Source organism: Herpailurus yagouaroundi, unplaced genomic scaffold (assembly GCF_014898765.1).
Source record: "Herpailurus yagouaroundi ecotype Mexico unplaced genomic scaffold, PumYag 163, whole genome shotgun sequence".
Taxonomy (NCBI): Eukaryota; Metazoa; Chordata; class Mammalia; order Carnivora; family Felidae; genus Herpailurus; species Herpailurus yagouaroundi.
In genome coordinates, this window is record NW_024412404.1 from 67198880 (window position 1) to 67221456 (window position 22577).

A 22577-nucleotide genomic window follows, 5' to 3' on the forward strand; every position below is an offset into this window, starting at 1 on the left:
CCACGCGTCAGGCTCTGGGCTGATGGCTCAGAGCCTGGAGCCTGTTTCCGATTCTGTGTCTCCCTCTCTCTCTGCCCCTCCCCCGTTCATGCTCTGTCTCTCTCTGTCCCAAAAATAAATAAACGTTGAAAAAAAAAATTTAAAAAAAAAAAAAAAAAAAAAAAAGTTAAAGAAAAAAAGAAAAAAAAAATAAACAAGATGATGGAATAGAACAAAGTATATCCAAAGTAGAAATTAGAAAATAGTAAAGAATGGAAACCACTTAACTAGAGACAAATAACAGAAAAACAAAAGTAACAACAAAACTGAATGTTATTTTTGTGATTCATAACATCGACAAACCTTTGGAAGACTGATTTTTTTTTAAATAAGAGAGAAAGCACAAATATTAAGAATTTTAGAAAAATGATGCCATTACCCATCCTACAGGCATCTGAAGAATAATTTAAAAAGATTATGAACTAACTTCATGTCAACAAATTATGCTACGTAAATGGAGAAATTCCTTGAAATACACAATTTACCAAATGAATACAAAAAGAAACACACCACCTGCACAGTGTCACGTCTATTGTTCCTATATAATGCATTCATAATTGAAAACCACTCTGTAAAAAAGAAGTCCAGCCCAGATGGCTTCACTGGTGAATTCTATCAAGTTTTTTAATGAAGAAACAATACCAGTCTTACAGAAGCTCATTTAGAAAATAAAGAAATCGAGCACCTTCTAACTTGTTTTATGAGATCAGCATTTTCCAAACACCAGAGCCTGATAAGGCCATTACAAGAAAACCATAGATCGAGATTTCTCGTGAGCATATACACAAACTTCCTTAACGAAATATTAGCAAATTAGCAGCAATATAAAAGATATAATACATCATGACTGCTGAAGTACACACCAGGAATGCAAGGTTGGTTTAACTTTGAAAACCAATCACTTAGAGTCACTACACTCACAGAATGAAGGACAACCCTATGATCACCTCAACAGAGGCAGGAGGTATGTTTGACGAAATGTACAGGTGTTCATGATGAAGACTCCACAAATGAGAACAGGACCTCTTAACTGTCACACGGGACACCTACAGAGTCTGCAGCTAAGACCACATTTAGCTGTAACACAGTGAATGCTCTCCCAAGATGGGGAACAAGGCAAGGCTGTCCACTCTCATCATTTTCCTTAATGTTATGCAGCCCTGGCCCACGACATAGGAAAAGTTAAAAATAAACCACAGAAAAGACAACCTAGTGGTCTACAGAGAAGATCCTAAGGACTCTACAAACCAACTTCCAGAGCTAAAAACTCTGTGAATTAAGCAAGGTTACGTGATACATGGTCTATACATAAAATTTTTTTGAATTTCTAATGTACTATCAACAAGCCATTGAAAAGAGATTTTCCAAGTCCCTCTTACAATAGCACCAAAGGCCTTTTAAGGTAGGACCATGTCTAAGAAAGCTGTACAAGACCCTCCATGTAACACTGCAAACCACTGAGAGATTAAGCAGGACCGAGGTAAGTGGAGACTGCCCCTTGCTCCTGGGGGGATTGTGAACATTGTGCGGGACCCACCTTTCCCCAGAGGTAGTTATAGAACCAATGCAATTTCAGTCAAAGCCTTAGCTGGCTTTCTTGGGCAGAAAGGGGTGATCAGACACTAAAATTTATATGCAAATCTAAATGACCTAGAATAGTGAAAAATAATGCTAAAAAAAGAGCAAAGTTGGAAGACTTGCACTACCTGATTTTAAGACTTCACATAAGGGTACAGTAATCGGGTGCTTGGGTGGCTCAGTCAATTAAGCATCTGAGTCTTGGTTTCGACTCAGGTCACGATCACATAGTTCATGAGATGGAGCCCCAAACTGGGCTGCGTGCTGACAGTGCAGAGCCTGCTTAGGATTCTCTTTCTCTGCCCCTCCCCTGCATGTGCTCTCTCCCTCTATCAAAATAAATAAATAAGTTAATTAATAAATATTTTTAAAAAATGTTTTAACGTTTATTCATTTTTGAGAGACAGAGACAGAGCATGAGTGGGGGAGTTGCAGAGAGGGAGATGCAGAATCCGAAGTAGGCTCCAGGCTCCGAGCTGTCAGCACAGAGCCTGAAGCAGGGCTGAAACCCACGAGCTGTGAGACCATGACCTGAGTCAAAGTCAGACACTTAACCGACTGAGCCACCCCGGCGCCCCTTTAATACTTTGAGTGTAGAGTTTTGTCACCACCAACAGTTTCTTGTTTTGTAGACAATGGGAAAGTAATACCTGAGAAAAGTTAGCGTACGTTTTGGTCCGAATTAGTCTGTGCTCACTGGAACAGGTTGTTGAAAGGCAGGACTCTCACATTTATTGCACGTGGACGAACACCCTCCTTCCTGTACTGATGGGCTGGTGACGAAGTGCACGCACGCTCCTTGGCACCACGTCTGTGCCCGTGCCTTGCGGTGATTCGCTGTTGCGCGTTGGCTGCCCCATCCAGCCCTAACCCAAGGCTCTGGGCCCCACAGGAGGTTCGCACACCTCCAAGGCCTTCGGGAAGACCTAGGAGTCGCTCTTATTGCCCAAAGTCTTACTGAAAACTTAACATTTGTTCAGAGTAAAATTAAATGGCTAATTAAAATGTTACATGTCCTTGCTTTTCAAAATGTGTAAAGTCAGTTTGTTAGCTCTTTGCCTTTAAATTTTTTAATTTTGTTTTTTTCATGTTTTTATTTATTTTTGAGACAGAGAGAGACAGAGCATGAGCAGGGGAGGGACAGAGAGAGAGGGAGACACAGAATCGGAAGCAGGCTTCCAGGATCCGAGCTGTCAGCACAGAGCCTGACGCGGGGCTTGAACCCACGAACCGTGAGATCACGACCTGAGCTGAAGTCGGACGATCAGTCAACTGAGCCCCCCAGGCACCCCGAAAAACGTTTTCAAAAAAGGTACAGTAATGAAGACTGTGTGGCGCTGGTATGAAGACGGACGCAGGGCAATGGAACAGACTCGCTGTTCACAAACGGCCTCCAGCGCATGTGGTCACCTGGGTTTTCCAATGGCACAAGGCACTGACAAGGTCTATGAGGCAATGTGAGCCTTCCACAAGTGGTGCCGGAGCAGCTGAGCATCATCGGGAGAAGTGCTAACTGTGCCGTGCCCAAAACACAATTCTTGGTAGATTGCAAACATACACACAAGACAACTCCTGGAAGAAAAACATACGGTCATACTTTTGCAGCCTGGAGACAGGCGAAGACTTCTCAGACACGATGCCAGAAATGCTAACCATGAAAAAATTGATAAGTTGTGCTTCGCAGAAATCAAAACCGTCTGCTCTTTAAAGGACACTACTAAGGAAGTGAACTATTTGCAAATACACACGTCCAACATAGAGCCTGTAACCAAAATATATAAAGAACTTCTGCAAATTAAGAACAAAATTATTGCCCCTCCCCTGCTCACACTCTCTCTCAAAATAAACAAACTTAAAAAACTAGTTCAGAGCTCTGCATTTTACTGTAATTACCCCCCCCCCATACGTAAAAAAGAGATGATGCCACTTTGCAGAGGGGGCGGGTTATAGGTATCCAGCCTTTTATGCTGCAGGAAGGAGCCGTTCACTGAGTGAGCGCAGGAAACGGGATCAGAGAGGCTGAGTGACCATGCAACAGTCACAGGGCCAAGAGACAGAGCAGTGGGTCAGAATCCAGTCTCCGGGATCCTCACGCACCTGTGCCCAGGGCCAGATGGGAGGGGCCAACCAAGATGCTGAGAGAGGTGGGGGGCTATGAGGGTGGTGCAGTGGGGGGCTGGCCGATGATGGGGGTGGGAAGCTGCTCAGAAGGCTCTCAGGGGGACACAGGTATTCAGAGTGGGCTCAGCTCGTGGGAAGGGGCACCAAGGGGTGCCGAGGGGCGTGTCGACACGAAGCCCACGTCATGTGAGCAGGACCCGGCAAGGGTGACCACGGAGGCCCAACCAGCAGGATTTGCTGGTGGCTCTGGGGCCCGGGGCTGAGGAGAGGAGGCCAGGAGGAGCCACGGCTGTGGCCTCTGCCACTCCCCCCAGCTCTGGGGCGAGGCCCTCTCTGATGGGCAGCTAGGCTGGGTGGGGGCAGCCATGCCGGATGCTCTCCTGGTCCCTGCCCGCGTGGAGCCACCACGGCCGGACCAGCTGGCCACAGAGTCCCCAGGGGAGTGGGCCAGCTCTGAGACTGCTCAGTCAGCAGTGGCCCCGGGCACCCCGCACAACCCAGTGCTCAGCCCCAGGACCAGCCCGACCCGCACAGAATCACCCCTCTCCCCCACACTGCCTGGAGGCTGTGCCCACAGAATGTGTCCCGGGCTCCGTTTGGGCAGAGCTAACCAGCCGTGCCAGGGGCCACCCCTCTCTAGAAACAGGGTGCTGGGTGCAGGCTGCTGGTCTCCTTTGGAAGCCCTTTGAAACCTGGCCAGGGCGCCTGGGTGACTCGGTCAAGCATCCCAACTCCAGCTCAGGTCATGATCTCCTGGTTCGCAGGTTTGAGCCCTGTGCCTGGCTCTGTGCTGATAGCTCAGAGCCCGGAGCTACTTCAGATTCTGTGTTTCCCTCTCTCTCTACTCCTCCCCATCTTTCTCTCAAAAATAAAATGAACATTAAAAAAATTAAAAAAAAAAAGAAAAGAAACCTGGCCAAAACGGAGAAGTTTGCACAGTACAAAATTTATTTTTATTCTGAAGCCCAATGATACACCTCAGATCACATCTGTGTGTGCATGTGCCTGTGGATGCGGCTCTGCATGTGTCCATGTGTGCTCGTGTCTGGGAGTGTGTGCGTGCATGTGCTGGCTGTGGGGGCAGCTCTGTGCCTGTGCATGTGTTCATGTCTGCAGGCGCATGCGCACGTGTGTGCCCATGGACGTGGCTCTACGTGTGTGCACACGTGTGTGCCCATGGATGTGGCTCGGTGTGTACGTGCATGTGCATGCGTGTGCCCGTGGCTTTCTGTGTGTGTGTGTGTGTGCCCACGCACGCCCCTGGATGTGGCTCTGTGTGTGTTCATGCACATGCGTGTGCCCGTGGATGTGGCTCTCTGTGTGTACATGCATGTGCACACGTGTGTATGTGTGCACATGGAGGCCTGACACAGGCTCTCTTCGAGTGGGTTTACTGGGCAGCTGGCCCCGGGTCTGACAGACACGTCCAGCCTGGAGCCTGCATGCTTCCCTGGGATCCTGGCAACTTCTAGGCTGTGGGAAGGATGTGTGTTATGAGGGTGCCGGCTGATCCAGACCTTCCCCCAGAGAACTCCCGTGAGCTGCAGGGGAGGGAGGTGCCAGGGAAAAGCTGTCGAGGGAGCCTGGGGCCTCGCAGCCGTTTATCACCACCCCCCCCTGCCCCGCTGCGAGCTGCCGCCTCCGCCCCTGCAGCTGCTGGGCCTCAGGCTGAAGGACCGATTTATCCCCAAAGGCACGAAGGCCCTTGCCAAGCCGATGAGGCTGGATGGTCGCACCCCCGTGCGTCAGCTTACACGTCAAGAGCTGCCAGACCCCAGGCTGCCACGGTGCGCCATCTGCCTGGGGGGGCCCGAACTGGCCCCGTGCACAGGTGGGGCCGCCCTGGGGCCCCTGCAGCTCACACAGCCCCAAGCACCTCCCGTCAGTTAATATCCTACTTAAGCCTCACCAAGAATCAGTTACTGTCTACCTGGCCTTCTAACAGCTTGCAAACAAACTGACGGCATTCGGACCGTGCCTCTGTGTTCAGGACACGGCCTCACCCAGGGGGCGGCCTCCACCTGACCCAGGAAGCTCCTTGTCCCAAAAGGTGCTCTGAGGTTCGCTGCCGGCTCCTGGCAGGTCCGGGCGCTGCCCTCCGAGGGGCTCAGCAAGCTGTCCTGCAGCGTCCGGCCTGGCCCTCTGCGCCCGAGAGACACTTGTTGAGTGCGTGAGTGAATGAATGAATGAGGCAGGGAGTGAAGGAGTGAGTGTGGGAGAGGTGCACGTTTCTGCCCGGTGTCCCAGAGCCGGCTTCCCCAGCACAGCCCACCGGCTGCCACGAGCCAGTCGGCGCCCGGGCGCAGCCCCGCTGGGACCTGGATGCCAGCCAGGCTAGGACGCAGTGGAGGGGCCACCTCCCACGGCCTGGGGGCTCTGGGCAGAGGGACAGGTCTGGGGGCTCCGCCTGCCCGGGGAAGCACCAACAGCCGACCCTGGCCCAGCGCGCACGAGCGGGCAGCCTGGCGTCTCCGTCAGGCCGAGCCCACGCTGCGTTCGCATAAACAGAAGCAGTGCAGCACTGTTAAGGGAAAGTTGCTATTTTAAATTCCATCTCAGGGTAAGTGCACGGTTTTATGTCAGACCTTTTCTTTGAAAAGACATTTGCACATGGTTTTGATGGAAAAGTCGAGATTTAAAGATTAATAAACCACATGGTTGTTTTGCAGGAAATGAGTATCGACAAAGCCTTTACCAGGCTGACATTTACCCAAGGCTCGGGAACCTGGTGGGCCTGGCCTCGGGGCTGTCCCCTGCCCCTCGTCCAGGCAGAAGCTGGCCCGGTCCTCAGGCCACCTCAGTGCCTCAGGCAAATGCAAGTCGGAGCATCAGGGGACCAGGGCAGGAAGGGCCCTTAGACCTCCCCGCTGTGACGTTCCCTCAGCAGCTGGGGCCTCTCTGGTGCAGAGCCACACGCCGGCCAGGACCCCCGTGGCAGGCTGGCCTCCTCCCCTCCCAGGACCAGTGGCTGGGGCACAGGCACCCTCTCTTCCAGTCTCCAGGGGACGTCCCAGCTGCTGGGAGCAGGCTGCTACACCTCGGAGGAAGGCAGATCAGAGGTCACAGCTGTGACGGGGACCCTAAGAAATCAGTCCATGGCCCCTGAGCCCCAAGGACCCACCCCTGACACAACAGGGCTTCCTTGAGGCACCAAAGGGGGCCCAGTCCAGGGCGCCGTCCCCAGCACCTGCCGCGCTGCCACTGGGCCCACCCAACAGCCGTCAGGGCAGGTACACTGTCCGCATGCCCGCCGGCATAGGGCCGCAGGCGTCCACACACAGACCTCTGGGTGGGGGTGGGTGGGGGACGAGCTGGTGCCCACAAGCAAGAGGGGGTGCGCGACAGCAAAGGAGCCCCGTCCTCAGTGGAGAAGTGGTCCTGGCGCCCCGTGCACCAGCTAAGAGCCCGACCCTTCCTGTGGACCTGAGCTGAAGGAGAGCCCGCCACCATGTGTGACCTACTCCAGGGTCACCCCAGAGCCCAGCGTCCATCCTTCCACCTTGACCCACTTTCCTCAACATGCCTCCTCCAATGACAAGATTTCATGGCACCAGAAGACCAGGGTGGGGCCAGCCCCATGTAGGCTAATCATCTGCACCCCTGAGTTTAAATTGGACAGTCTGGGACCACCAGACCCCTGCACCTGCCCCCCAGAGCCCACCCAACTTGTCTTCCTCTGGCACACACCAGACCTCACACGACCCCCCTCCGTTAGAGAGGCGCCTTGGCCTCCCGCCTGCCGGGCACCTCTGTGAGGAGGCCAGAGATGCTCTCACTTGCGGGGAGGCAGAGTTTACGGGAAGTCCAGTCTGTCCGGAAAATCTAGGCGCCAGCCCCTCCTGGGGGCCTCCTACCACAGGGAAGTGGTGAAAACAGATGTCCAGCAAGGGTGGGAAGACAGCAAGGAAAATGTTCACAGAAAGACATAAAATGGTGAGCCATAAGGGCTGGCTTGGGGTTGGCTGTGTCAGTGCCCTGACCCCACAGACCCCTCCATGGATCCCCGGCCAGGGACATGTCAGGGCCACCACCCTGAGCTGGCTCCAGGGCGTTTAGACAGGGCCCACATGCTTGCTCACATCCCGGAGGCATGACCACATGTGTGGGGAAGCCCGTGCTTCTGCTCCTGGGCTGGTCTGGACGGCCGTGCCCTGGCCACGCCACACCCCCAGTGGCCAAGATGCCGCCCCCTCCTCCAGCCCAGCACCCCTTCCTCCCCATTCTGGCTCAAGAGGTTGGACTGTCATCCTAGGAAAGGGTGGGCCTATTTTTGGCTAAATTGAACAGAATTAAGGAAAGGTATTATTTCAAGACAGAGCATAAGACTTCTGTTTCATGTTTCCAAAAATAAGAATCAGAAGAACTGAGTGGCGCCAGGAGTCTGCATTCTTGTGGGTGCTCCATCCAGCCTGTGGTTTCCAGGACGAGAGTCTTGGCCAGGATACGAAACCATGTGAAGGTGGGATAAAGCTGGCCGTGCCTAAGAGGCGCCCCCCGAGAGCCGTGAGGGGAAGAGACAGGACTCACTAGCATCGGGAGACGGCCGGGCAGGGGTGTGCCGGGACCACACCGGGGCCCCAGACCTCCAGGAGTCAGGAACGTGGGCATCCTGCCTCCCCTGCAACCTGAGCTTCTCCTTGTGAGTGGGCGTCAGGAGCCTGGAGAGCCTGCCCGCCACCCACTAGCCTCACTCCTGTGCCCACGGCCTCCAGCGGACAGCACCATGGACAGCATCTGCTAGCCTGGGACCCTGGGACGACCCCCACGGACTCCGGTCCAGACCTGGAGGGGTCTGTGGCCTGGACCTGAGCAGGGGGAAAGCCCTGCATAGAACAGGTTTCTCCTCCGTGTCCCTTGAACACGTACGTGCGCACACACACTCCTTTCCAATCCTCTGCCTTCAGGCTGCAATTCACTTCTTACCTGGGGCCTCAGCATACCGGCCTGACCCTCCACCCCATCAGTACTCAGCCCTGCCACCCAGGGCCAGGCTGCCCTCTGAGCAGCTGGGATGAGGGTTTTGTCACCTCCCGAATCACATCAGGTCACATTCATCCTGCAGAAGTCAGGTGCATGGCAGAGCTTCCGCGTCCCGAGCGGTGGGATCCTCAAGGGGACAGACCCCCTTCATGTGAAGATTCCCAGGGATCCCATCTCCCGCCACCCTCACCACAGTCCTTGCCCTCTGATAGGACTTTTAAAAGGGGGTGAGGGATACAGTCTGCTGTATAACCAGACAGACAGATTGTCCCTGTGCTGGTGACAAGGGAGCAAGGGGAAATAGAGGGCAGAGTACAGGCTCACAGCAGCACCCCCCCCCCCCTGCCCAGGGGAATACGTGTGACATTCCTCAGACACTCCTGGCCGCCCGAGAACAAAGGAAAGGGGTTTAAGTGCTGGCCATGCCGATGTGGGAAACTCAGGCAAACGAAAAGTTAAATTCCCTTACTGCCACAGCCCATCCACAAGCCCTTGAGACCGGCAGAGTGACCTCCCTCTAGGACCTCAGCTGCCTCGATGAGGACGCTTTGCTGGGGCAAAAGAGAGTCTTAGCTTAACGTCATCCCAACCCCCAGGATCCTGCACGTCTACTTCCTTTATCTCAACTCCCCCAAGTATATGCTGGCGATCACACCCCCAAGCTGATGGCCCCCGATACACATCTGGAGGGTCTCGTGACTGAGGTTTCATTGAACGGTAATAAGTGGAGCTTCCCTAGCAACAGCCAGCCCCTCAAGGTCCTGGAAACCTTGCTTCCAAAATTCCTTAGGGACTTACTCTATCGCTGACCCCTTCGAACCTGAGGGGATATAATAAGTCACCTGTCACGACCCCAGGGCAGCTCTTCCTGCCCACGGGTGGGTCCTGTCCCCGTGCTTTAATGAGATCACCTTTTTGCACCAAAGATGTCTTCAGGGATTCTTTCTTGGCCGCCAGCTCCACAGCCCCACAATACCCCCAAACCTCATCACTGGCATGTGGAGAGAGACCCAAAGACATCCAGAACTCAGTGCGGGACACAGGGGGCTTGTGAAGAGATGTGACATTTAGTCCCCCTCAGACCTGATGACAAAACAGATTCCCAACACAACACAGACAGGCGTGTGCACACACACTGAACCCACAAGAGCTCTAAACAACGGGTGACAGTGAATTCATTTGTAATTCTACAGCAAGACAGACAAATCCAGAAACCACAGAGGCATCAGTTCAATCATATGCGAGACGATAAAACTTCTGTAGAGAGAAAAAATAAATACTTTTTAAATCAAAATACTACCAACTGTGAAAGAGTATCTGCAAGAAATATGACAAGGGGGGCTCATTTCCTCCCATCACAGTGAACCTGTAAGATTCGTGAGAAACCCAACTGGACAGGAAAAGAAGCGGGGGCCCCACAGGCAGGTCAGAATGCAACCGTGTCCCCCCTGCACCCTCAGCGTAAAGATGTCCACGGACAACACAGAGACCCCATTCTGACCTGTCACAGTGAAAGGTCTGGTTCTGCCTTGTGCTGTTCGCGCTCCTGGTGGGGGTGGGGAGGCCCAGCCCTCGCAGGAGCTGCTTGCAGCGGGGTGTCAGGGCACACCCCCTCTCTCGGGCAACAAAGCCGCTGCTGTAGGGTCCATCAAGGTCTGTGGGCAGTGCATGCACAACTACAAAACCCAAATCGCCTGAACGACCCAGGTGCCACAGCCAGTGGTCGTCGCGTGGCTCCGTCACAGCTGTGACGCGAACTTTGTGTGGATGCTGAAAACCAGGCAGATTTCTGTGCCGATGAGACAAGCACGAGGTTTCATAAAAGTGCGGAGAACCTGTGGATGGCGGCTCCTTCTGTGTAAACGCACCTCTCGACGAGGGGGGCCCGTGTGTGCAGACACGAGCCCGCGAGCGACCCAGGGGCTTCCCCTCCCCTCCCCGCCCCTCTGCACGGCAATCCCATTCACACCCTGCACATGAGGTACTTTCTCAGGCCAACAGGGATTATCTGGGCCTCAGATGATTTCTTTACACCTCTCTGTTTATCAAAAACAACAAGCCCTGTTGCACGTGCTGCCCCCCCCCCCCACCCCCCCACTGGACGAGAGAAGTCCATTCTGCCTGCTCTGACGGCCCGGCACGGGGCCCTAGCTCAGGGGGACCAGCTCAGTGGGAACCAGAACCTAGAACCAGTTCCGGGGACTCAGAAGCCCTCAGATCCAGGCGAGGAAGCACATGTCAGGCGGGGCTGCTCCCGCGTGAGCCTCAGGCCGGCTCCAGGGGAAGCCTCTGTCCTTCCGTCCGTCTGTCCGCGGCGCGGTGGAGGGGAGGGGCTGTGCTCTGCACCCAGGCCCGCACAGCACCAGCACTCATGGGCAGGCCCGGCTCTAAACTGCGCAGCCGGCCCCCGCACTGTGCTCGGCAAGAGCTCGGGCCGCGCCGGAAACGCCACGGGACTTCAGAGGCACCGATGACCGTGGCACCCGCAGGTTTTGCGGAACCACCTGCCACAGAAAAAAGTGGACTTCTGTGGCCCCTCCGTGGGCCACGCAACCCCGGCAGAGCCAGAGTGCTGGCCAGGCAGTCCCCCAGGCGTCAGCAACGTTGGCCCCAGACGCACACAGCACGGTGTGTTCTCTGTGGCGGCTCTGTGAGGCCTCCTTCCAGGGCTGGGCACCAGCCGACCCCTTGGTGTCTCCTGACCGTGAACCATGTTGCCCACATCACTCCCGGCCCTTGGCTTCGTCGGGGAAGCCCCCACTTAAGGAAAGAAACAGGAAAGTCAGGGACAGTTAGGCAAATGCAGCAAAGGGCATTCTGATCTCTCGGCTGCCCTCGTGGGACCGGGGCCATCAGTTAAACGTCTTGGCCACCTACTGCCACTCCTGCTCGGAGCTCGGCCAGCAGAGGAGATTCTCCACATCCTGTTGACAGCAGAGGGAAGGGAGCCCCGGGGGAAGGCTCCGGATGGTAAAGCCACAACTCAGCAGGTCCACGACAGGAGGCAGGCCCTTGTCAACCCCTCAGAGGCTAGGGCCTGAGTCCTCTGCTCCCCCACAAAGGGCCACCGCCAATGTGGACAGCCCACGTGCACCAGGTGCAGGCGTCTCGGGGATGGCGTGGGGTCGGCAGGGTGAGGCACAACCTGTGGTCAGCTGACGACCCGGGGACCCGGCTGCACTTGCCATCTGGCCAGAATCTGCTGCTCTGTCTGGAAACCACTGGAAGCAGCTCTGGAAAGGCCCTGGTTCCCTGTGCTCAGCAGCGAGTGGCACGCGGCTGGCAGCTTCAGGGGCAAGGGCAGGTGGTGTTTCCTTGCCGTGTGACCAGGACACCCATTCACCTGGGCTGCAGGCCACAGCCTGAGGCCCGACACAGGGGGGCCGCTGTGCTCACTGGGAGCAGAGGAAGAGGACGAGGGAGCAGTTTGCTCCCTGGAGCAGATCTGGGTGGCGTCTGTGGGAGGACAGTCTCCTTGGCAGCTGCAGAAGCAGGGAGCCTCTGGCCGGCTTTCTTGGTCCCAGCGCCTGCCGCAGAGCCGAGGGCCCGGGAGGGGAGAGGGGGATGTAGACAGAGGCTGCCATGGAGATGACCCAGCGCCACAGCGAGTGGGGTAAGCCGATGATGCCTGCTCTGCATGGAAGCCACCAGCTGTCGCCTCCCACCCCTTCACCCCCATGGGCCCAGATGGCTCCCACTTCTCCCCACACAGTCCCAGGCTGTCTCCGCGGGCCCAGCCCAGACCCCGCACCCCCATTCAAAGGCCAAGGGTCCCGAGTGCCAGAGGTAACAGGGAGACAGGGACAGACGAACACGCACGCACAGCACACAGCCAGCGCCCAAAGGGCCAGATTCTCCAAATTCTGGGACTTCCTGCTGAGGCCTTTGCAGGCCGACTGAGGAGAAGCATCCTATAGGCACGTAGCCTTTAAGAGGAGACAAGGACCAGACAAGGCCCGAGACCACCCAGGCCACACGCACGGGCTTGCCAGGCTGCAGGGGAAACCCAGGAGCATGGCCTTGCAGATCAGGAGGCAGTGGCTCACGGTGGAGAACACGGGAAGAGGCAGAGGCAAAGCCATCCCACGCAGACACCACGTTGCCCACACAGGCCCTTTGCATCCAGATCAACAGTCCATGGCTGCAGCGCTGGGCCCAGCAGACAAAGACCAGGGACAAATTCAGTACAGTCACAGGGCTAAGGTGCTGGGGTGTCAGTGAAAAAGATTCCTCTCCCTTTATTTTCTAACACGTGGAAATTGATAAACAATTAATAGATGGAGAAAAAGGAAAAACAGAATAGTGCACCTGTAGACTCCAATGCAAACATATATACGATTATATTCAAGTAAGCGGATTAATATTCCAACTAAATGGCTGATGTTTTCAGACTGGATTTTAAAAAAGCAAAACTTACTGACGTATTAGTTATAAAAGAACTACTTCTTAAAGATATAGATGGCGTAAATGTCAAAGGGTGTAAAATGATATATCGTGCAAATATCAATCAAAAGAAAGCCACATGGTCTCATATATATCAAAGTGGACTTTAAGCCAAGGACTGTTATCGGTGACAAAGAGAGATAGTTCCTAACGACCACAGGACCACGCCATCAAACAGACACAACAGTGCCAGCCACGCACACAGACACCCAGCAGCAAAACCAGACAGAACGACAGGAAGACACAGACCAACGGACAGGGTTGGAAGTTTTCTTCTCTTGGTCACAGAGGAGACACAAAACACCACTACCAGGAATGACAGGGGAGGCATCACTACAGACATCAGGAGAACGACAACTTTATGCCAATGAAGTCACTAGCTTAGCTGAAATGGGCAGATTCCAGTCCTTGAATGGGAATCCAAAACTAACACGGGAAGAAATGGAAAATGCAAATATGCCATATCTGTTAAAGAAATTGTGTTTGTAATTAAAATCTTCCCACAAGGAAAACTCGAGGCTCAAATGGCTTTGCCGGTGCACTCTAGCAAACACTTGAGGAAGTCATGCAAACTTGTTCAGAAAACAGAAGGGGAGAGAACACCTACAACCCATTTTCTGAGACCAGCATAAACCTGATACCAGAACCGGACGAGGACATTGCAAGAAAAGAAAATCTAGGACAATATCCCTAATGAGCATGGAGATAAGAATTACTGAAGAAATATTAGCAAACTGAGTTCAATGATAGACAAAATCCAACCTAGTGATGCAAGGCTGGGATACTATTCAAAAGACAATGTCATTTACCACATTGGCAGAATAAAAGAGGGAAATCATGTGATCACCTCCACAGGAATAGGAAAAGCACTTGACAAAATTCAACATCATTAATGACTTAAAAGCAAAAAATCCCACCACACTAGGAGGAGAAACTTCCTCAACCTGAGAAGGGCATCTTTGAAAAAGCCCAGCTGACACTGTGCTTAATGGTGAAATACTGAACCCCTTCCCTTAAGACCAGGAGAAAGGCCAGGGTGCCTGCTCTCCCACTTCTGTTCAACTCTGTGCTGGGATCCTAGACAGGGTGCTAAGGCATAAAGTTCTAAATGGAAGAAATAAAACTGTCTTTGTTCACAGATGCCATGATCGTGACATACAAGGTTTTAGGATACAGTGGATGTGCAACATTTTTTAAATTGTATTTGTTTTTTGTTTGTTTGCTTTTTTAGAAAAAACACAGGACTACTGCTCCCATTACAAAGGGCAGGTCTTTGCAGGATGAAGGAGGGAATTCTGAGGGTGAGAAGGAGGCCCCTACTTGTCAGCGTTGAGTGGGTTCCACAGGACTATGATGACTCAGGCCCTGCACAGGAACTTCTTGGAGATGTAGTGGTCCTTGTCGACTGGGGTGGATTTCTTGCCCTAATGCTCTTGGGGACTCGGTCCACATCTCCTCCAGCACCGCGTCGCTGTCCCTGTCGAAGGGCATTCCTATGGCCTGGGGGCTTCTTGTCATTGTGGCCACTGATGAGCACTTGGGTGTTGTTCTTGACTGACTGTGAGCACAGTGAGTGGACCCGGGTTAAACTCTTCCTCGTCCCGCTTCTGCAGCTGCTCCAGGGTCACCTCACTCTTGGGTTTGTTGAGGACACTCATAGTGGTAGTGGCTGCGCTCCCAGGTCAGTGCTGACTCCTCTGCATTGCTTCTGCCTCTCACAACTTATTAAGTATTAGATATGGAGAGAAAATTGAACAAAACTTGTGCAACCCCTGCACTGAAACTATGGAATGAGACAGAAAGTAAAGACCGGAATGGACAGCATGATTTGCTATGTTCATGGATTCGAAGACTCAAAATTTTAAGAGGCCCATTCTCTCTGCATTAATCAATAATTTCAATGCAATGCCAATCAGTATCTCAGCCGGCATCTTTTAGGAATTGACAAACTGATTCTAACATATACATGGAAAGGCAAAGAATCTAGAATAGTGAAAACAATTTTGAAAAAGAAGACCAAAGTTGCAGGGCAAGCACATCTGCTTTCAAGATGTATTATAAAGCTACAATAATCAATATGGTACAGTATTGGTGTAAAAGATCAAACAGACATCCCTACTGCAAAAGAAGGAGGAGGAGGGGGAGGAGGAGGAGGAGGAGGAGGAAGAGGGGAAAGGGGGAAGAGCAGAGAGAGGGACGGAGGGAGGAAGAAAGACAAGAAGGAAGGAAGGAAAGAAGGGAGGGGGGGAACCTTGGCCCTTACTTCATATTAACACAAAAATCAACTTGAAATGGAGCTTTAAAATTAACAGCTAAAACTATAAAAGTTGTAGAAGAAAATAAAGGATAAAATCTTTGTGATCCTGAGTTGGGCAAATATTTCCTAGAAAGGACAAGAAAGGAACAAACCATAAAGGAAGAAATTTTTACTTCATCAAATTTTGACTTATTTTCCAGAATCCCCTTTAAGAACCAAATCGGAATCAGATATACAGAACTGGCTCCTAGAAACCAGTACACAATTGGATTAGCCATAGGGGATGGGGGAAACTTTCTGGGATGAAAGAAATATCCCACACTTGACAGCAGTGGTGCTTACAAAACTGTATACATTTGTCAAAAGTCATTGAATCACATCCTTTAAAATGATAAATTTTACTTTATGTAAATTACAATTCAGTAAACTGACTTCAAAAATTAACTGCTGGGGCACCTGGGTGACTACACCCACTCTTGACCTCAGCTCAGGTCTTGATCTCAGGGTCGTGAGTTCAAGCCCTGTATTGGGCTCTGCCCTGGGCATGAAGCCTACTTAAAGTTTTTTAAAATTATATCTCTGTGTAGTACTAATTAAAAACCTAAAAATAAAACTATAAAAAAATTAGGCCCCTTATGATAGCATCAAATAAACAAAATGCTTGGAAATAAAATTAATGAAAGATGCACAAGACGTGCATACTGAAAACTCCAACCCATTCCTAAACAAGAAATAAATAAATGGTGAGATATACCATGTTCATGGATTAGAGGGCTCACTATTATTAAGATATCCATTTTCTCTAAAATTGATATACAGGGGCGCCTGGGTGGCGCAGTCGGTTAAGCGTCCGACTTCAGCCAGGTCACAATCTCGCGGTCCGTGAGTTCGAGCCCCGCGTCGGGCTCTGGGCTGATGGCTCAGAGCCTGGAGCCTGTTTCCGATTCTGTGTCTCCCTCTCTCTCTGCCCCTCCCCCGTTCATGCTCTGTCTCTCTCTGTCCCAAAAATAAATAAACGTTGAAAAAAAAAATTTAAAAAAAAAAAAAATAAATAAAATAAAATTGATATACAGATATAACATAACCTCAACAAAATCTCGGCAGACTTTTTTGTAGACTCAAAATTTATATGGAAATACAAAGGCTATAGAATTGTCAGAACAATTTTGGTAAATGAACAAAGCTGGAAGACGCACACTATCTCTTTTCAAGATTTACCATAAAGCTGTAACAATGAAGAGAGTGTATCACTGGTATAAAGAAAGACAAAGACAGATCCCAAAACGGACTCACACATGCAGATCAAATGACTTTTGACAAAGGTACCAAAGTTATCCAATGAGGACAACAAAGTCTTTTCAAGGGATGGTGCCAGAATAATTGGGTATCCACATGGGAAAAACCAACTCCCTACCTCATGCTTTGCACAAAAATGAGTTAGAAATTGGCCCTAGACCTAAACTTGACTCGAAGGTAGACAAAAATTTCAGACAAGACAGAGAAATCACCAACCAGAAGGGAATGACTGCTCATCTAAAAAGAACATTGAGAGGAAGAACAGGCCAACCACAGATGGGGAGAAAATATCACAACACATCCATCCATCAAAAGACCTGAATCCAGAATGTCTAAGGAACTCCTTTTAGAGAGCTCAGTATTCATACAGAACTCAGTGTTAACAACGCACACACACACACCAAACGGGCAAAAGACTTAAACAGACCCTTCACACAGTAAGCTGTACAAATGACCAATCAGCAGATGAAAAAGTCATCAATACCATGAGTCATCAGGAGAATGCAAATGTTCCTAACACGAAAATTTCTCTTTGTTCATCATTTTTGGAACACTCATCGTCTGCCAATGTAAGAAGCATAATTTTCTTGATAATTGTATAGTTCTCCATGACAATTAGATTTGGCCGTGCCTACTGGAGAGATCCTGCCGAGCCTCTAAGACACCAGCCGGCCGCCCTGCGGGCCAGCAGATGCCTTCAACCCAGACCCCACGAGCACTCCCAGGGGCCCAGCCAGAAAGGAGAACAAGTCTGGGCCACGACTGCCCCTGCACAGTCCAGAACATTCCCTGAAGGTAGACCTGGCGTGTGTGACACCCATCGGGTCAGAAAGACTCCAGCTGGGGTTGGTCTGAGCACTTCTAGGTCAACTCGCACATTCCCTCCTTCCACTCAGTCGACTTAAATGCAACAATCAAGGCCCTGGGAGCCCCCGGTAAATACAGTGTGGTCCTGCCCTCGCGGCATTGCGGGCACTGGAGAAAGATGCACATTCCTGTGACAGGAGACTCCTGGAGAGGGTCTCTGTCTACTGTGCAGGCTTGCGTGCACACACACACGCATGCGCACGCACAGACGTGCAGCACACGCAAGAACACCATCTCCAAACAGAAAGCTGCTTTTCTTGGGCCATCCGTGCTGCTGTCTGTGAGTCTGGCTTCCACGAGCCCCCGGGAAATCGAAAGCCCCCTGAGTCCTCGACCCAAGGCCGTGGCCATGTCCTGTGTGCTGTGCCCCGAGGGCCTGAGGCCCAGGCTGCTGGCGGGCTGACCCAGGGTCTGGGAGCTGAGGCACCACCAGTCAGAGGGTGCTGAACCACCAGCTCCCACCTCACTACTCTCGTGGAGGACGGCTCTCTTTGCTGTAGGGCTGCCGTCCACTCACCAAGGTGATGTCAACGGCAACCGCATTGGAAACGGAGACACTGCAAGATTGTGTAATTAACAGAGCCTTTCGGGACGTTTCAATTAACTCAGTCTGCAGATGAGCAAACTCCTGTTCTCTGGAGCACCGAGATTTTTTAATTAAAAGGAATTTGAGATAATTTTGTAAAGGTTTCTTGGATTCCACTGGACACGCCCACAAGGGTCTGAAGGCAGGTGGCCCCGCCTTATTCCAGGTGACCACGGTCCCCTCGGCTTTCTTGGCCTGCAATGCCCTCCCTCCAAGACCGCACACGTGGGCCCGAAGATGCGCATCATCCCAGCAAGAGGGTGGGCTCAACTTTCCGAGGACTGAGGAGCCCTGTCGGCCCCGGAAGTGATAAGCCCACAGGTGAAATGGGCTGCACAAACCTTAACTTCCCGGCCCCAAGACACAGCTCTGCCACCCTGCGCACTGCCCTGGGGACGCTCAGCCTGCGGACTGGGGGTGCGGTCAGCACGGGCTCTGCATCCACCTGTGCGCACAGGACAGCCTTTCCTAACCCCGTGTCCCAGCGAGACAGACATGGGCCCTGGCAGGCAGGCGGGGGAGGGTCCCCCAACACTGGGCCTCTCTCAAGATCCAAGGCTCCCTCTGCAGGCGTCCAGGGGGCCTGTCGAGACAAAGCATCTCCTGGGCCCCAGACCACTCCAGCTGCTTCCTAAAGACACAGGAGCCAGAACATTGGGCAGCAGCCCACGAAGGCTGCTACCGCGAAGTCCAGCAGCACCATGCACGGCACCCCCTCCACGGGCAGGAGGTGCCCACATGGAGTGGACAGCTAAGGCAAGCACAGCCCAGGACACTTGTCAGCCAAGCAGGGGGCCGCTCCCACACACTCCCACACACACAGGCATAAATATATCCTTATATTCTCTCTCTCTCTCTCTCACACACACACACACACACACACACACACACACTGCCAGGCCCATGGGCAGGGACTCCCAGAGACGCTTTGGAAGGGACGCCAACTCCCCAGACCCTCAGCCACGCCTCAACTGCATTTCCTAGCCAGTGGTCACAGGAAACTCAAGGCTCAGTGCTCCCAATGGCTAGCACTGTGGTTCTCAGCAGGGGGCAGTTACCCCCTGGGGACACGTGGCAATGCCTGGATGTGACTGACTGTCACAAATGTGGGGGAGTGGGGGGTGGCTGCTGGCACCAGTGGGCAGAGGCCAGGGATGCTGCTAACATCCTGTAGTGCAAGGAACCGCGCCCCTCCCCCTCCAAGAACGACCTGGCCCGGATGTCCACGCTGCAGAGCCTGCCTGGCTTAGAGGTAGCCCCTGCTCCACCCTGCAGGGGGCAGCCCCCGCCGGCTTGGCCTGTGGAAGTCCAGGGGACCCTGTGGTCAGAGCTGTACCCAGCTGAGGCCCCAAAGCCGCCCTGCACACCAGTGACCGCCCCAGAAGGCACGGGGACCCTGTGCGGAGGGAGGCGGCTGTGGCCCCGGACACGAGGCACACACCTGCTCACCAGCCGGGTTCTCAGCTCCTGTCAGATGTGCGTTTCATAAGCAGCCCACACGCAGCCTCTCCAACCCAATTCAGGGAAAGGGCTTTTGGGACAGCGGCACCTGCATCTGCCCAAATTCATCCATCATGTTCAGCCCGAAGGCAAGTGCAGCCAGTCTCCTGTGTCTCCAACAGCCGGGACAGCCACTCCCACCCCTGTGCCCCATTCCCCGTCCCCTGCAGGCCCTGCCCTGACTTCTCCTAAAGCCCAGTGTCCTGAGTCTGTTTGTCCAAGTGACCAGGCAGCTTCACCTAACTTCTCTGACAGCCTAGAACAGAATACATGCCCCCAGAGAAGACGGAACAGGGTCATCCAGAACCGAAGCCAGGGTCTGGCCGTCCAGAGGGCTCTGCTGCTGCCAGCTGGGGACGGGGGACGGCAGGGGGCAGGGGGCAGGGCCAGAGGGCCCGGACTGCCACGACAGGGCACTGAGTGGGCAGGAGCCATGCCGGATACACGGGCTGGTTACACCTGGCCCCAAGGAGGGCTCGGGCCTGGGGGCACCAGAACTTGGTTCTGAAGGGGCCGAATCTGAGAGTGTGAGACACATCAGTGGTAGTGTCGAGTCAGAGACTGGACAGAAAAGTCCGCTACGTGGGAGGCAGGTCCCGGCTGGAGATATAAATTTGGGAGTCGGCATATGGATGACATTTGAAGCCGTGAGGCGGCTGATGCGTGAGTGTAGTGACACACAGTGGGGAGAGAAGGACCGGCCGAGGGGCCGGGGAGAAGCCAGTGGCGGCACCCCGGGAACCACAGGGAGGGAGCGACTCTGGGCGGCTCCGCGGTGCTGGGTGCTGCCACGGGTGGAGGACGAGCAGGGCTGGGGCTGGACATCACTGGCAGCCACGTGGAGGGGACCTTCCCCCGGGCGCGGGGCCACAGGTTCCCAGGGGCAGAGAGGCAAGGACGAAGAGCCCCTGATGAGTTTTGCCGGAGACGGGGAGCAGCGCGCGTGCAATGCCTACAGGACGCCTGCACCACGAGGGCCCTGGGGACACAGAATCACGTGGCTCCACCCTGGCCACCCTCAGGAGCCGGTGACGCAACCCGTCAACACTCATGAAACCTGAGCTGAGCTCAACACAGGGCTCGGCTGAACCCGGGGGGCCCGGGAGCTCGACCCGCCCGTCTCCGCTGCAGCCGTGGACGGCTCTTCCCGCCCCCACAGAGCCTCTGAGACGTCCTGGGGCGGGGAGGGCAGAGATGCGCACATTCTGTCAGGCCTACAACTAGGAACACATCCTGGGTTGTAGGGTCATTGCCCCCCAGCCGAGGGCCAGCAGGAGCCATCTGAGGCTGGACACTTCTGGCACGACGCGGGCCCCGGGCCGTCTCAGCCGGAGGGTACTTGTGAGAAGGGCCGGGGAGGTTTGGGCTCAGTGCGGCAGCACGGGGGCGTAGGGGCAGCGGCCTGGACACTGTCAGGGTGCTTGGACAGCTTTAGGGCTGGGCATCCTCGTAGCTCGTCCACAGAAGGTGGGGGGTAAAGTGGGTGCAGAGCTGTGACTGGCAGAGCCGGGAAGGGGGAGTCTGGCCATTTGGGCTTGGACAACACTCGTGACGTGCCACGGAGGGCTCTTGTCTCTGTCTTGGCCCATCACGGCCGGACGTGGGTGTTCTGTGATATCATTTACGTGCCACACAAGAGCGCCAGGGCCCGGCCGCGTGCCAAGCCAGCTCCAGACGTGAAGGCTGGGCTCTCTCTGCCACGTCCCGCCGAGCAGCTTCTGAAGTGGTTGTGTGAATTCACACTCCCTCTGCCCGGGGCGTACAGAGCAGGTGCACACTGCAGATACTCAGCTCGCTGAAGGAGGTGACGGACACACACCAGAGCCCGTGCTTCAGAGAGACGGTCCTTTCCCAGGAACAGTGAGCACCCCTGGCACCCGGACGTTGGATCCCGGCACTGTCCCCTCCCCGACAGAAAGACTGGGGCTCCTTGGAGAGCTGACTGATTCCAGCACCGGGCCAGGGGACAAACCCTGTGGGGCCAGAAAGGAAGCGCTCAAAAGGCCGCAGAACAAGAGAAGGGCAACGGGGCGTGTCAGGGGCACGGGAGCCAGCCGGAGGCCGGGCCGGAGCTACAGCAACACAAGTGACAATGAAGTCACACTGGATTATAACCCAAGTGCCCGACTCACACCCTCGCGTCCACACCAATATACGTGAATGACCCAACAACCACACAAATGGGGAGGAGAGACAAATCTGTGCAGAACGCAGACGCCTCCCCCTCCAGGATGGGGGCCCTGACACCCACCCCCTAAGCGTGGGTGGTGCGTGGGGACTGCCGACAGGACAGTCCCTGACGGCGGACGCTCCTGAGTAGGAGGCCGCAGCCACGGGGACAAGGTCAGAGCCCCGCTGGGCTCCTCCCACAGACCCATAACCCAGTGGGACCCCGACATGCTACAAAACACCTGACCAGCTCTCCTCGAAACCACCGAGGTCATCAAAAACCAGGAAAGGCTGAGAAACTGTCGTGGCCCAAGAAATGTAAAGAAAGACACGTCACGTGGAACCACGGAACAGAAGAATATCAAGTACAGACGGGAAACCTGAATCAACTATGGGCCTCCGTTACTCAGTTGTGACTGTTAATTCCACGTGTCAACTCGATTGGCCACGGGCGCCCAGATCACGCACTCTCCCGGCGGGTCTGGGCGTGTTTCGGGTGATGCCAGCACTGCAGTCCGTGGATTCAGTAAAGCCGACCCCCACCCCAGCGAGTGTGGACATCGACCAATCCACCGAGGCCCTGATGGAGGAAGGGTGGACTCTCCCTTTGTTCCTGCCTCACCTTCCGGGACGGCTCGTGTCATGTTCTGCCCTCGGACTGGGAGCTGCCCACGGACGCGGACTCCGTTCCTGGGGTCGGCCGGCCCACGGCTGACTGGATCCTGCTTGGCCCGGGTAACT

The 22577-nt window shown here is 54.1% G+C and overlaps 1 protein-coding gene and 1 pseudogene across 3 annotated transcripts in view; both read right to left on the reverse strand.

Annotated features, from left to right (window-relative positions):
- STK32C (serine/threonine kinase 32C) overlaps positions 1–22577 on the reverse strand; it is a 98253-nt gene that overhangs the window by 46139 nt on the left and 29537 nt on the right. The gene's annotated exons all lie outside the window — the stretch shown is intronic.
- On the reverse strand, positions 14478–14994 carry LOC121037409 (small nuclear ribonucleoprotein Sm D2-like; annotated as a pseudogene).